Source organism: Triticum dicoccoides, chromosome 6A (genome assembly GCF_002162155.2).
Source record: "Triticum dicoccoides isolate Atlit2015 ecotype Zavitan chromosome 6A, WEW_v2.0, whole genome shotgun sequence".
Taxonomy (NCBI): domain Eukaryota; kingdom Viridiplantae; phylum Streptophyta; class Magnoliopsida; order Poales; family Poaceae; genus Triticum; species Triticum dicoccoides.
Window position 1 is genome coordinate 257,076,812 of NC_041390.1, and position 4,670 is coordinate 257,081,481.

Consider the following 4,670-nt stretch of genomic DNA (forward strand, 5'->3'; position numbering starts at 1 on the left):
AACCAGCAACAGGGTGCATGTCTCTGGTCCAGAGTGCTTAAGTAGAGCTATCAGAGCTCCGGCGATTCCCCCCAACTTCAGGTTGGTGTCTGGAGTTAGTAAGTTCACCGGAGACTCCAAGCCTGACACTTGGCTTGAAGACTACCGAGTGGCTGTCCAGATTGGTGGCGGCAATGATGAAGTGGCCATAAAACACCTTCATCTAATGTTGGAGGGCTCAGCTAGAGCATGGCTGAATCAGTTAGCGCCCGGCAGCATCTATACTTGGGAAGATCTCTCTCGAGTGTTTGTCAGAATATTCGAGGGCATTTGCAAATGGCCGGCAGGTTTGACAGAGTTGCAGTGTTGTGTTTAGAAGCCGAATGAAACTTTGAGGGATTATATCCAAAGATGGATCACCCTGCACCACACGGTAGAAGATGTGTCAGATCATCAGGCAATTTGTGCCTTTAAGGAAGGTGTTAGGTATCGAGAGTTGAATATGAAGTTCGGTCGGACAGGAAATATGACTCTAGCTCGAATGATGGAAATTTCCACCAAGTATGCCAATGGTGAAGAAGAAGAGCGACTCCGGAGCGGCAAGCACAAAGCAGTCGCCCACAAGCCGGAGGAGGAAACTCCGGTCGGAAATAGAAGTGCAAGGCCGAACCAGCTTCTCCGGGTGAAGACTTGGCTGTGGTTCAAGGAAAGTTCAAGGGGAAGCCCAAAGGGTCGTGGAACCCCAAGAAAGTAAAAGATCAAGATGGGAATGACGTGTTGGATGTGCCGTGCCATATCCACACCAAAAAAGATGAAGAAGGTAATTTCATTTACCCGAAGCTCACCACTCGGCAGTGTCGGATCCTAATCCAGCAGTTCCGAGAGAAACAACCTAAGGAAAAGGAGAAAGAAGCAGACAAGGCTGAGGATGAGGAAGAGGATGATGATGGTTATCCTCACGTGAATTCCACTCTGATGATTTTTGCTGACGTTGAGAGAAAAAGTCGATTGAAAGTCATCAACAGAGAAGTGAACATGGTCGCTCCGGCGACACCCAATTACTTGAAGTGGTCGCAGACTGCCATTACATTTGACCAGTCTGATCATCTAGCGCACATCGCCACCCCTGGGAGGCAAGCACTGGTGGTCGACCCGGTGGTCGAAGGCACTCGACTGACAAAGGTCCTGATGGACGGTGGCAGTAGCCTGAACATACTGTATGCAGAAACGTTGAAGGGAATGGGCATTCTGATGTCTAGACTCAGTGAAAGCCATATGACTTTCCATGGGGTCATTCCAGGCAAGAAGGCTGCATCCCTCGGTCAGATTGCACTCGACGTGGTTTTCGATGATTCTAAAAATTACTGCAAAGAAAAGTTGACGTTTGAAGTTGTGGATTTCCAGAGTGCTTATCATGCAATTTTGCGCATGCCAGTTTATGCACGAGTTATGGCTCGACCATGTTACGTGTACCTCAAACTGAAGATGCCTAGTCCCAGAGGAGTGATCACTATCTCTGGTAATCGGAAGAAGGCAGAAGAGTGCTTCCAGAAGGGCTCAAAGATTGCCGATGCCCAGATGGCCATGGTAGAATTGCAAGAATACCAGAAAAATGCAGATCCGAGTGACTTGCTGCGAGCCAAGAAGCCAGCCACAGATTCAGCATTCCAGTCGTCTGGTGAAACGAAGTCGATTCACATTCACACGACAGATCCCAATGCTGCTCTGACTCACATTTCAACCTCACTCGACTCCAAATAGGAAGAAGCGCTCATCCAGTTCCTCCGTGAGAACTGGGACATCCTTGCATGGAAGCCTTCTGACATGTCGGGTGTTCCCAGGGGACTAGCTGAGCATCGTTTGCGAGTCGACCTGAAGGTGAAACCAGTTAAGGAGCATCTTCGACGGTCCGCCGTCCAGAAAAGAAAGGCAATCGGTGAAGAGGTGGCTCGGCTTTTGGCAGCTGCGTTTATCCGAGAGATTTATCACTCCGAGTGGTTAGCCAATGTTGTCATGGTCCCAAAGAAAGATGACTCACTTCGTATGTGTATTGATTTCAAGCATATCAATCGGGCCTGCCCGAAAGATCACTTCCCTCTCCCTCGCATCGATCAGATAGTCGACTCGACTACAGGGTGCGACCATTTGTCCTTTTTGGACGCCTACTCTGGGTACCACTAGATCCGTCTGTAAGGGCCCGACGAAACAAAGACAGCTTTTATCACCCCGTTTGGGTGCTTCTGTTATGTCACAATGCCATTCAGTTTGAAGAACGCTGGAGCCACATTCATGAGGATGATTCAGAAGTGCCTGATCACTCAGATCAGTCGGAATGTGGAAGCATACATGGATGACATTGTGGTCAAGTCACATAGAGGTTCCGACCTACTGACTGACCTTTTTGAAACTTTTGCCAACCTCAGAAGGTATGATATGAAGCTCAATCCATCAAAATGCACGTTTGGAGTTCCAGGCGGAAAGTTGCTCGGTTTTCTTGTTTCCGAATGAGGAATCGATGCTAACCCAGAGAAAGTTGGTGCTATACTCCGAATGAAGCGCCCTGTGCATGTGCATGATGTCCAGAAGCTTACTGGTTGCTTGGCCGCCCTAAGTCGATTCATTTCTCGCCTCAGTGAAAAGGCACTGCCTCTTTACCGACTGATGAAGAAATCAGACAAGTTCGAGTGGACCCCAGAAGCTGATGCAACATTTGCAGAGCTAAAAGCCCTGCTTTCCACCCTGCCGGTGCTTGCTGCTCCAATCAGCAAAGAGCCTCTACTGCTTTATATAGCAGCCACTGGACAAGTCGTCAGTACAGTACTTACGGTCGAGCGGGAAAAAGAAGGAAAAGCTTATAAGGTTCAACACCCAGTTTATTATATTTCTGAAGTCCTGACCCCGTCAAAGCAGAGATATCCTCATTATCAGAAGCTTGTCCATGGGATTTACATGACCACGAAGAAGGTTGCACACTATTTCCTGGATCACTCTGTTACAATCGTCAGCGACGCTCCATTGTCAGAGATTCTGCACAACAGAGATGCAACTGGTCGAGTGGCCAAATGGGTGATTGAACTCCTTCCCTTGGATATCAAGTTTGAGGCAAATAAAGCTATCAAGTCCCAAGCAATAGCAGATTTCCTCGCCGAGTGGATCGAACAGCAACTGCCGACTCAAGATCACTCTGAGCACTGGACCATGTTCTTTGACGGATCCAAGATGCTGAACGGTTCTAGTGCTGGAGTAGTTCTGGTATCCCCCCGAGGAGACAAGCTCAGATATGTCCTTCGAATTCACTTTGATTCCTCCAACAATGAAGTAGAATATGAAGCACTCCTGTATGGCTTGCACATGGCCATCTCACTCGACGTCCGTCACCTCATGGTCTATGGCAACTCAGATTTGGTAGTTAATCAAGTGATGAAGGAGTGGGACGTCAGAAGCCCAGCCATGACTGGTTACTGCAACGCGGTGAGAAAGCTTGAGAAGAAGTCTGAGGGGTTAGAACTCCACCACATACCCCGACTGAAAAATCAAGCAGCCGACGATTTGGCAAAGATAGGTTCCAAGAGAGAAGCCATTCCCAGCAATGTGTTTTTGGATCATATTCACTCGCTGACAGTTCAGGAAGATCCTTTTACTGAAGAGCCCCCGCAACCTAAGAGCACCACAGATCTGACTGTAGTCGAGCTCCCAAACGTGGTCGACCTGATCATGGAGGTTCTGGCCATTACTCCCAACTGGACGATGCCCTACATTGCGTACATCCTCAGGAAAGAACTCCCGGAGGATGAAGAAGAGGCTCGACAGATCGTCCGTCGATCCAAGGCCTTTACTGTGATAAGAGGGCAGCTGTTCAGGGAAAGCGTGACTGGAGTTGGTCAGAAATGCATAACACCAGAAGAAGGTCGAATGATCCTCAATGACATCCACTCGGGGACCTGTGGTCATCATGCGTCCTCTCGGGCCATCGTGGCTAAAGCATACCGAGCTGGATTCTATTGGCCACGAGCAAATGAAATGGCGAAAGATATAGTCGACAGATGTGAAGGCTGCCAGTTTTACTCCGACATGTCTCACAAGCCGGCGTCAGCCCTGAAGACCATCCCCCTCATCTGGCCCTTTGCTGTTTGGGGTGTGGATATGGTTGGACCACTGAGAACTGGTAGGAGCGGCTTCACTCAGGTGCTCGTTGCAGTCGACAAGTTTACCAAATGGATCGAAGCTAAACCTATCAAGAACCTTGATGCAAGCACCGCTGTCAGTTTTATCAGAGAATTGACATACAGATATGGAGTCCCACACAGCATCATCACGGACAACGAGTCGAACTTCGATTCCGATGAGTTCAGAGCTTTCTGCACCTCTCAGGGCACTCAAGTCGACTATGCTTCGGTCGCTCACCCGCAGTCGAACGGAAAAGCAGAAAGAGCAAATGGCCTAATTCTGAAAGGACTGAAACCCCGACTGATGCGTGATCTCAAATAGGCAACAGGCGCTTGGGTTGATGAACTTCCGTCAATTTTGTGGGGCTTGAGGACAACCACTAATCAGTCGACCGGATGAACCCCTTTCTTCTTGGTTTACGGAGTCGAAGTAGTTCTGCCAAGTGACCTGCTCCACAACGCACCCCGAGTCGAGCTCTTCTCTGAAGAGGAAGCAGAGCAGGCCCGATAGGATCTAGTCGATCT